Here is a 12,234-nt window from a genome sequence, read left to right on the forward strand (position 1 = left end):
TCATATAATGTCAATCCGCGACGTGAAGCGGCCATCGTTTTTCTGAAAAATTGACACAAATGGAGATGAATATTTGATATCACACGCATTTTTATCTCCAAAACTGTGCTGATGCATATTAACGAAGTTATGACATAATTTTTTTTTTTCATTTAATGGTTTCCCTATGGAGACGGTAATGACAGTGTCGACATATATCAAGAAATACTTCATAAAATTTCATGGAACTTTTCACAGATGACAATCTCAGAACATTATGATGATTCTGTGAGTGTCATGTCAATTATCTGCTCATTTCCGTATATAATTTTGTAATTAGAGACATGTCTGACATTTCTGCACCAGATTTGATAATACATGCAACATATATTGATCTGACATATCTAATTGTACTCAGAAGCATTGGACAGTGTCAAGATAACAAATAGCTTATTTGCATATTTTACGAAGTTTTGTAATTAGTCATATAACTCCCAAATTAATGCACCAAATTTGATGAAATCTGCTGCAAATACTGATCCGACAGATATCTAGCTGTGGTGAAAATCAACGTATATCAACAAGGAATGAGGCGAAAATCAATGTGTAAGAAGAACGGCGTGGTGTAAGTTACCGACAATTTCATTGCATCGACAGGAAGATGCCATCATGAGTAAAAAGCTTGATTGAAAGAAATATTGTGCCTTTAATTTTATGAGGGTTTCGCGATGAAATGACAGTGGCACTTGAAGCTTGGCGACGCTGACGGCTGACGGCTAGGCTTAGCTTATCCACGGTCCCTATTATGGAGGGACCGTCGCTTATCTGTCGCACGATCGTACTCGATCTAATCTATATTCAATTCACTTTCAAATCTTTCAAAAACGCAGACGTCATCGACAATGTGCTCAGTCAACATGGGATTTTAAAAGGAAACAGTCGACGGAACTGCGCCTGTGCGACATTTCGTGTTTAAAAACAATCGATTTCACAGCGGCAACATGTATTTTATGCGATGAAGATTATTATAGATATGTTTTAATTTTCATCAATCATCATCATCGTACCTTGGATACAGTGTTTGCATTGGTCGTATGGGTCCCATACGACCATTGAGCGCAGTTCAGACGACTGTGTATCCCTTTATTATGAAACCCTGAGAAATATCAAACGTTTTCGCTAACTTCACTGTCGCCCTTACCATACGATCAGAACGGAGGAGATGTTCGAATTATTAAACAAACATGAGGGCGTTTATTCCCGTAGCGTTACACAGGAACGTGGCTCTAGGTATGTGATTATAACAGACATCATATGCAAGATTCAATGACAATGAACGCCTGAAATATGACAAATATATGGGTTTCTTGGACCAATTATGACACGCCTAACAGTGACGTGAATTTTTGCATTTGCATATACCGTAGATATAGGATAATTCGGCTTTTATACGGAAGGTTTCTGTTTGTTACAAGGTACATCAGACTTCGACCTGCCAAAAACTTTGGATTTCCATCATGTTGTCAGAGAAAACATTGAGTCTGCAGCATTGTACTTACAGAAACCCCTATTACTGCTTGGCAAATTCACAATTGCCTCGACATCTGAAGAAAGCTTCATGGCACGGTTCCAAGCACATCAAGCAAATTAAGTCCACTCCGTCATAATGCCATAGCGTCATAAGATTTTTTTCTCCACGTAGACTCTTTTAATGTAGGCCTACCCTGCGTCCTATACAGTTTACTACTTGGATAGCATAGATTTAGTGTGAGTCGTAAGGAAAAGGAGTGAGGAAAGGGAGTGTATTGTAGAAATAGGAGTGTTGTGAGGGAGTTTTAGTAAATGTGGAGGCTGCCTCAACAATACCCACAACTCCATTCCCTGATAATTATATGCCGTATTTATAAGCAAAATGATAAAACTTTGAATATCATTTGATTACCTGTTTGCGGCAGGGTCATGCGAAGAGCATGCTGGTTGGAAGAACACGCCGGGTAATCGACACAGTGTAACGTCTGATATACGCCTAAAAATTGTCTGCAGGGCGTAGAAGGGTGTTAGTTGTGTAAAAACGTTCAGTCAAGACCATTTTCAGGTAGGTATAACCGCAGACAGAGGAATCGAGTCTCGCTTGTCCTGCACATGGTACAAGTTGTTCTATCTAAGTTGGAATATGTATAGTTAGTAGGAGGAATATATGCGTCGCAAGGCTTAGGTTGTCGTTGTGAATGGGACACCGTGACCACGTCACACGGTCATTGATAGTGACAATCCTATCATTTATTTATCCTATATAAAGCGATCAATATATAATATTACAACTTTATTCTTCTTTGTTTGACGTCATCACACATGGTATTTTTCGTGGAGCCGTATTCATGTAATTTTGAGCCGATTGCTGAACTTTACACAAGAAAACAATTTGGGTTATGCATAATAATAACAAGTCATCGTTGATGACACAGTCCCCACTTGTTAATTGGTAATTTGATTACAGGTTCTCGGAGAGCGATGATAGAGTCCTGTTCATTGATTGGGTCTATGATTAAAATATTGCAATGCAGATGAGGCTTAATGGCCGAGAATGAGCTCCATGGTGGTGAAAACATAAAACCAATCTGGGCTGCCACCCTAATTACAAAAATGACCCAAGTAGTTATTAATCGACAGGATGTTGCAAATTTTTTATTCAATTATAACACTGACAGATTATCACCAATAATAAAAATTCATCAAATATGCAAATTTTGCGAAACATTGAGTCTCCTCATTATTGTACTCCAAGAAACCCCGACCTTTTTATCGCTCGGCAAATCCACAATTACCTCGATGTCAAAAGAATTATTCATGGTCCCATCTTAGCGTGGCTAATACATAAAACAAATTAATCTACTCCGTTATGATGCCATAGCGTACAGTACAAATTTCGGTATCATAAGATCTTTGGTTGAGATTACCGTCACAGTACTACCACGATTCCAATAACATCTGTACTCTCACATTCTCATTGACCTCATCATTAAAGGGGAAGTTCACCAAGGATGATTTGTATATATGTGCTAGCTTTGTGGTCACTTACCCCGGAAAAACTATTTTTACCATTTATAATTCGCGCGATTTTTTACAAAAACCGATAGAAATAGTTGGAAGTTGCCCATAGCGCCAAGCTTGGAGCTTGCATAATGTGATATGGAAGGGACCATTTTCCCATGGGTATGGCATTGTCCACTCATCCATGCTTAAACCAGTCTATGCGTATTTACATAACTTTTGTTTATACTGAGTATCCTTGCATAAACGATGAATCACTTATAATAAATTGTCCACTGTCAGATTTTGTGTTGCTGTTTACTACTGTGTTACTGTGAGTGGACAATGTGGGGGCCATACCCGTCCGAAGATGGTCCCTTCCATATCACATGATGCAAGCTCCAAGCTTGGAGCTTTTTTCCCATGATTCAAATTACATGGGCAACTTCCTGTGCTATTTTTATCGTTTTTTGTAAAAAATCGCGCGAGTTATAAATGGTGAAAATGGTTTTTCCTGGGTAAATGACCACAGAGCTACCACATATGTAACCAGATATGAACTGAAAATGCTCACGTGTTTCATTATATATTGCAGTTTTGTGTAAATTTTAACCTTTGCCACATGTTTGCAACTTAATTGAAAATATTATGATCAACGTAATGAACAATAATCACCGCCGATTAGGTCATGAAGTATACAAATATGTAATTAGCTGAAATAAAAATATCAAAGTTCTTTTACTGCTGTCATTGTATCACCACTTTATATAGCAAGTGTAATTACCGTTGGCCAAGTCCTTCAAGCCATATATGCCGAGCTGTGAAAGCTCATTAGACATGCAAATTATAAATTAGCTGACATGAAAATGTGAAATGACTTTTGATATTGTTTTAACCTGGTATAATCATCAATGTGCATAGTATGTTTTGCCAACTTTGATCAAGTAAATCCAGTATATATCCCTAATAAGTAAAGGTCATTAAATATGTAAGTTAGGAATTGGCTTAAGTAAAAATGCTTAATGATTTTCAACAATGTTGTGTCATGGTATCTGCAATATATGTAGCAAGTTTTGTAAACTTTGGTCAAGTTGATTCAGATATATATCTCTAATTAGGAAAGTTCATTTAATATGCAAATTAGGAATTGGCTGAAGAGAAAATGCTTAATGACTTTCAATAATATTGTATTATAGTGTCTTTAATGTACATAGCAAGTTTCATCAATTTTGATCAAGTCAATCAGATCAATATCCCTAATTATGAAAATTCATTTAATATGCAAATTAGGAATTAGGTGAAGTAAAATGTTTTTTGATTTTCAATAATATTATATCACAGTATCTTTGATGTATAAAGCAAGTTTAAATATATATCTCTAATTAGCAAAGTTCATTAAATACGTAAATTAGGAATTGGCTGCAGTTAAAACGCTTAATGACTTTCAATAATGTTAAATCATAGTATCTTTAATATACATACCAAGTTTGGTCAATTTTGATCGAGTCAAATCAGACATATATTCCTAATTAGGAAAGTTCATTAAATATGCAAATTAGCAACTCTCTTTCATGTCACCCTTAATGGTTCCCACTACTGATATATCTTGGTGTGATCAACATTTGTAGCAAATCTCATCATATTGTGTGTAGTCGTTTTAAATGAATATCCGTTTTTTTCTAAAATCATTAATTATGCAAATGAGCAAAAAGTATGCAAAACAGACCCACCAAAAACTAATCAGTTCTTGCCATTTGCTAACTGAATCTATGTACCAGATTTGATTCTGATCTGATAAGCCGTTTTTGAGATATCGGACCAACAGACAGACAGACAGACAGACAGACAGACAGACACACGGACACACAGACACACAGACAGACAGACATTGCTACGACATATGCTCACGTGTGTAAACACGTGAGCAAAATATCATCCTTGGTGAACTTCCCCTTTAAGCTACCTAGGACAATTATTTTCAAAAAAGGGAAGAAGGTTAAGTTTTTTCACTCATAAAGCTTGAAAATGGGCCCTCACAAGTGCTAGAGCAGAAAAGAATTGTAAGAATTCGAGAGGCAGAATATTTTTGTCCTAGGCGCATTCTTACTTAATAAATTTTTCGATAAACATATTTCCATTTTGGCACTTTTCTTCTATGTCTCTCAGATATAAAATGTTTCTCTTGCTCCTCTCATGACGATGCGTGTAGCATTGGTATGCAGTGATGGTTTCTTAATTGCTTCTACCTTTGTCACAAATAGGTGAAAAATATACAAACTTAGCAATTAAACATTTGAACAGCTTGTTCCTGAATGAAAGACTAAAATTTTTGCAAGACTGATGTGCTTATACTCAAACTACAGTTCAGAAATTTCGAAATTGTTGCTCGGTTCCAGTGAGGACAGAGTTATATCAGTTATGAGTCCATTATAAAACGTCAGCAAATGATGAGCTCACTCAAATTGCAGAATTTCCATGAGACCAGGAGTAATAATTAAATTATTCCTTAGAATTGCTTCTTCTACTTTGACCAATTTTGGATTTTCAGTGCTTTCAGGGAATTTTCGTTGTTCAAATTTTAAGGAAGTCTTTGTTTTCTTCTAAGAGCATGTGGAAATGTTCCAAAATTTGCTCTGTTAACACTACCTGTATATATTATGTGTATGTTACTGTGGACATTTGTGAAATCGAGAGTCGATTAATAACAATGAAACTAATGGAAGATATAATTTTCTGCTTCGTAAAATCAAACACTCGCTCTGTAGCTTTGCCTGGCAAACTGTGTGAAAATATTTTCTTTTGGCCTCACGCCACAATATTTTCTCAATTGAAGACGGTTTGTTTTCCAGCTTAAAATGTCGAAAGGGATGAAAATATTGTACCACTACCCGGAAGAATATTTCAATAGATACAGTATCGTTAAGAAGTACGTGAGCTATTTCCCAAAGGAAGACCGACAGACAAGCTTAAACGAAACGTTTGAAAATTTCAAGCTAAAGAGAGATTTCCTCGGGGTACTGGCTGTCGGGGCTGGCAATGGTATGTATAGTGAACTGCGCCTTTTCATCTGATTTTGACTTTTGTTATCTCCGTTAATGTAATAGTGTTCATGAATGTCATAAAAATACAAGTGCAATAAATTCAACAGTAAATGTAATGAAAGAGTCAACCATGAATGTAATAGCATCCAACCATAAATTCAATACACTAATTAAGGTGAAGTACTACGAATTACGTCAAAATTAGGTTGTGGTGTCATTTTCTTGAAACTTTGCACAAATATCCTTGGAAGTTGTGCAAGTGCAAAAATGAAATAAAAAATGGGGGTCACCACGCTTGTTTCCATGGAAACGGACGTTAAAATGGCTGCGTTAGAAATAAATAAAAATTATATAATTCACTTAAACTAAAGAAAGCAATTATAAAACGCTTAGCAAATGAGTTAATTTTAATAAATATCAAGACTTAAGATCCATATCTATCGAATGTATAGTTTTAATGATGTTTGTGAAGAAATTTTAACATTAGTATCGATTACAAAATGACAATATCGAAATTATATCACTACATAATTTTTGAACTTTCTTCCTGTCGCTTTAAATGGTGTCATTTTGACCAAACTTGGCGAATAAACTCCTTACATAAGACCATTTAGTTTACACTTTTAATAAAGGGGTGTCACCACGCTACTTTTTACAATATCTCCAGGTGAATGGGTAATTTGCGCCATATAAATGGGAGAGAAATGTTAATTTTTCGCTCATATTGAATAAAAACCAGCTTCCTAGGGGGTCAAAATATGACAAGGTTATAGGTCACATGTATTTCTAAGACACTGGGTCAAAAAATTAGGTAAAAGCGCAATTTCAACAATGACAGGTGATGTTAAATACATGCGCTACAAAATAACCCATTTGCGGCAGGCTGGAGTTAAATCTGCGCAGAAACGTTCTAAAGCGTGTGCGCGTCCGAATTCGTCGCCCTTTACCTTAACCATAAAGGTAATGAAGTCAACAATAAATGTTCAAAAATATACATCCGAATTAATAATTTGTATGCAAATATCCTAATTTAATAATAAACAGCGTAATGCGACTACTGTGGCATATTGTATACTTAACCTATTAGGTTCTGTTTTTACTACATTCAGTATATCTGTAATTCAGTCTGTGTATTACCAGCGTTAAAATGTGCAACACAAGGACGCAATAGTTCATTCTCTCTGATATCAGATCAGAGCCATTACAGAGGAAAGCCAAAATTAAATTAAAAGGCAAAAAATCTAAACATTTCAGAAGCAGTAAAACATACAAGTAAAATAGGTATTTTGGATGACAAAGAAACAAAATTGTTCCCATCTCTGCAACCATAAAGTTTTCTTTAGGGCTATCGCAGACAAGTACAGTCAGCAGAGAACGAGAATGTCTTCTATAACTTGAAATAAAGGTGAAACATACACTTTTCTCACTTACAGTTTATAATAGCCTTTGAAGAACTTGAAGTAGAAGAAGGGCTTGACTCGAAAAATCAAACAACCAGAGTTCTGATCAAAGATGAGTTACCTTTGACACCACACACTTTATATAATATAACTCGGTACCACAATAACGATTCTAGCCCTCTCGTTTAGGACAAATGGCAAACACAAAACTAAAAAACGGTTAAACATTGGAGTAAAAATAAATCGAGCTATTTACTAACAGATCATAGTGAGCTTTCTAAAAGCCCATCAAAGGGAATCGAAAATGAATAATTACATGTGAATGTAAATATATGACAAGGTCAATACTATGCAATGGAGTATGGCTGCATGGCCCGCCATAAGATCCACTAAACCGAATCACGAACAAATATAGACCGATCCGTGAAGTTGCAGTCATTGTATTTATACGTCGCCATAATAAGAGCAAAGCTAACCTTATTTTCCTAATGATCATGTCTAGAACAATTTTAAATGGCCAGGACAAAACTTTTGAATAGAAGAATTGAAGAAGACTATGCAGATTAGAAATGCACATCTCCTGTGCATGCTTTTATTGTCTGCCAATATTGATGTCATAAGGAATTGGAAAGCTTTACATAAGCAAAGTTATGCATGTGTGTTATACCGATCCACCGACAAAAAGCAGAAACGACATCTGCAATTGTAATTTTTATAAATAAATTTTAAGTATCAACTCTTTAATGGCGATAACGTTATAGATTTGTTTCAAATGTGGTTGATCGGTATTACAATTATGGTAGTTGTTGTTACATTTAATACGGTTGCTTTTTTAAAAAAATATGGAAGACCTTTATTACATATATGACCGAGATTTCGATTATCGCATTTTATTACAATTATGGTTGGTGCTTCATTTATGGAGATTATAACGTTTATTGAGGTTTCTGACATTAGCTTAGTAATATGCATGCCGTATAATTAATGGGCAGGCTGTCAGCAGAGGAACACCGCGCTGCACACACATTGTATCTACATTTCCATAATTTTAATACGCTACTATTTCTATTTGTATGTTGAAAGAAGTATGCGGAAGATTATACGATTATCTGGTATATCCATACCTGTACTAAGTTTCATCAGATTTGAGTCAGTATTTCTTGAAATATCAGTTTAAGTCTTTCACTTTCGATGCGCGTACTACCTTAATCGTTCGGCATTGGCATTCGAATTTACATATTATTATTTCGGCCAACTCCCATGGTGTATTCCTTGAATGAAAGCTTGCATCGTCCCCTTTCCGGGACCCAAACTCCCAAGCCTTATCTCGCATGAAAGCTTTTCTTATTGCTATATATATATATATATATATATATATATATATATATATATATATATATATATATACGGGCATTGCTGATAAATTAAATATTGTGTTTAACAGCATGCGGTAGGGAGATAGCAAGAAACTGTATACATCGATTTATAGTAATATTGCAACAAATTATCAACAGTTGCAACTTCTGTCCCAAATTTATACAAGAAGTTTATACGAAATCTACCTGTTGTTTTCTTATGAAAATTCAATTGCATCAGTAATATTTTTGGTTTTTCCAAATTGAAAGTCATTAAATACTATAAAAATGATTCCAGAATTTGTTTAATTATTATCAGCATTACAGCCATTGGATGACATAACATCCATTTTTATTCAATTACTTGGATTCTGAATATGTGAAAAATGGGGAACCAAAGTATGTTCAAGTCTCACCCCATACCCAGTGCGAACCGTTCAAATTCCCCTTTATTACCCTCGAACTTTCAAACCCGCTTGAATCCCTCCAGCCCCCTCCCCAATCAAGTATTTGTGAATGTAGCTTTAATATCACTCAAGTCGTACTACAGTGCGTTTCACTTAGGTACCGCAACTCAGCGTATGAGACGGACACAATCCAGGTACAAAACAAACGATAAGCTTGGGTATCACGACACATTTGAAAGTCACCGACTCATTGATTAATTACAGTGAACCAGCATGGGGCAGCTGCTCTGTCTAGACTGAGATATACACTTGATCTATATTGTGTGGCTTTTTACAAGTTTTAGCTGAAATTGTAAAAGAAACAAGTTGTTGATCAAGTCTAGTTATCTCTGAGTCCAGACAGCGGCTACCCCATGCTGGTTTACTGTAATTAATCGACGAGTCGGTGGCTTTGAAATGTGTCTGTGATACCCAAGCTATTCGTGTGTTTTGTACGTGAATTATGTCCGTCTCATACGCTGAGTTGCGGTACCTAGGTGTGAAACGCACTGTAATTGGGTATGGATTTCTGCAAAACCACCACCGAGGGCGCTATTTACTTCACCGTCTCGAATCCAAGTGGCCGTGCCAACGCGAAAATTCAATCAGTACTCAGGCTGATACCCGTTATGGACACAAGTTGATCAACAGGATTTGTGCAACTTAATGTTGCTATGTAGGAACATGTAACGATGGTATACGGTCTTTGAGCTAGGCAGTGAAATCGCTTCGTCGACTACGTGGACTTTGAATTTCGGGTTTTATTAAAGTGAGGTAAAACATCATCTGTATGAAAGAGTGACTCCCACTGCCTGTAAACCGTGTTACACGATGGCTGAACAAAAGAAATCAAGATGTCTTCAGTGATAACACAGCTTACTCGGCCAGTACGCATACCTTTTTGTTTTCGGGCCTCTTGTTGAGGGAAATACTAATAAACATTTTCCTCAATAAGAAATCAAAGAACGGCGGCAGAATATTACAATGTACAGGCAAAATTAATACTTCATACATGTAACTTCAAATCAACAGCAAAAATTGAGCAAAATCGTTATTTACAAAAAAAGTACATATTTATTAATTTATTGATAATGTTCACCTCATTTTTAGACCAAGTAGACGAATGACAATGGGTCACGACTACACTGTAAACACGGTGACGTTTTACAGATAATACATACGCCCGTTGAGGCTACTTTACGGTTTCTTGAGGTGCCAAGGTGCAATATTTATGGCAATAATTTGTAAATTTGGTTGGCGTTCCGTTTGCTTTGTCGGTGGTGGCCGTCATGCGCACTGATACTGTTTAAGGTAGTATGCACCTCGCAGTTGAAAGACTCAAACTTTTTGTCGTGAATCTTGCAATCACCGAAACAAAAATTAAAATCAGGGGTCGCCGTGCAAAATTTGGTTCCAGAGAAACAAATTGCCTTACTTTTAGTTATATTTGAAAACTAAAATGGTCGCCAGCCGTCTGTAAATTCTGTAGGGGGAATTTCCGATATTCAGAAAAAAAGGTGAAAACTTTACTCACGCGAAGAGTTTAAAAATACGCGCCAAGCAAGCGGTAGACAAGAAAAAAATTGTAAAAATTTGAAAGTCCGAATAGCTGTCCCGAGGCCCATTCTACCTTATTGGAACAACTTTTGGCGAATCATGCATAGCAAATCGCACCAATACAACATTCCGATCTGTCCTATTGTGCTATATATAGGCTCTTACCGAAGTACCAATGAAATGTAACCAAATGAGTTGCCTGCGGTCTCACGTTTTGTCATTAAAAAATGCGTACGATCAAACGAAAGGCATAAGACTGACACGCCTTGTATCTTGACGTTTCAGTGAACGAGACGATTTAGTGTCTGTGGTGTACATGTTCACTTGTTTCATCATTGGAGAAGTCGTCAGTCCATTACTAAAGATGATATATTTTTTCTTTACCGTATTTTTCGATCAGCGTGCTCGTAATGTAACGGATCTTACATTGCGGCACAAGGAAATTCAGCCAGATGTGACTATTGTCATTTTCGTTCGAAAATCGTTACCGATTTCGAGCTTCTTGTTGAAATATCGATGCTCGTCGACAAAGGGACAACCAACCAGCTAATTTTGAGAAATTGTTGTAACCTGCAGAGATGTCAATACGTCATTCTGGGCTATCATGGATGAACAAAATGAGCAGTTGAAGGGGAAACCAAACGTTATTCGCGACTCTCTTTCCGTTACGAATTCCCACCCGCTAGCTTTCCCCTCTCCAGTTCTAAGACCAGGAAAGCTTAAAATGTTTTTCAGTTTCTCACCTTGGCCTACATTATTTGCGTTTTCCTCTGGGGAAATCCCCAAAACAACCAAATCTCGCCTTGCCTGACGGCTGATCTAGTTAAACGAATCAATATATTTCTCGTCCACTTATACGATACATAACTGCTTAATCAGCTTTTCAACACGAGAATGTAAAATCGCCCACATACGTGCCACGACATCGTTGGCTAACAGTGCCCCTTGTGTCTCATATGGTCACAAATTCTGGTTTACTGTATCTCTGGGGCGGAGTGACCGTGTCAGGACTGGGCTTTCAACAGACCCGGATATGTTACCAAGGTTACAGTAACGGTTCATGATTTCCAACACGCTTTGTTTGCAAGGTGTAACCGAGTATGCCCCGATAATACGTCGATATGATCTAATGGCTGTTGACTGTAAAGCCTGGCCAATCTTGCCTTCAAATTTCAGCTACGATTGATATCGTTTTCCTCTCCTGGGCTGTAAAAGACGGGCAACGCCCTAACACGATTGAACAGTTCCGCGTGTTCCCTTCTTTTATGGGAATACTTTCAAAAAGATGACCTTAATTTGACCCAGATGTTGAAGTGGAACAATGGGACATAAAAATGTCTTCTTGTTGGGTAATATTTCCTTCAAAAATCTCATTTGATGTCCACTCACGCACGGCGGTTTTATTGTGAGCGACATACGCTGTTGA

This window comes from Ptychodera flava, unplaced genomic scaffold (assembly GCF_041260155.1).
Source record: "Ptychodera flava strain L36383 unplaced genomic scaffold, AS_Pfla_20210202 Scaffold_71__1_contigs__length_606264_pilon, whole genome shotgun sequence".
In the NCBI taxonomy this organism is placed as follows: Eukaryota; Metazoa; Hemichordata; class Enteropneusta; family Ptychoderidae; genus Ptychodera; species Ptychodera flava.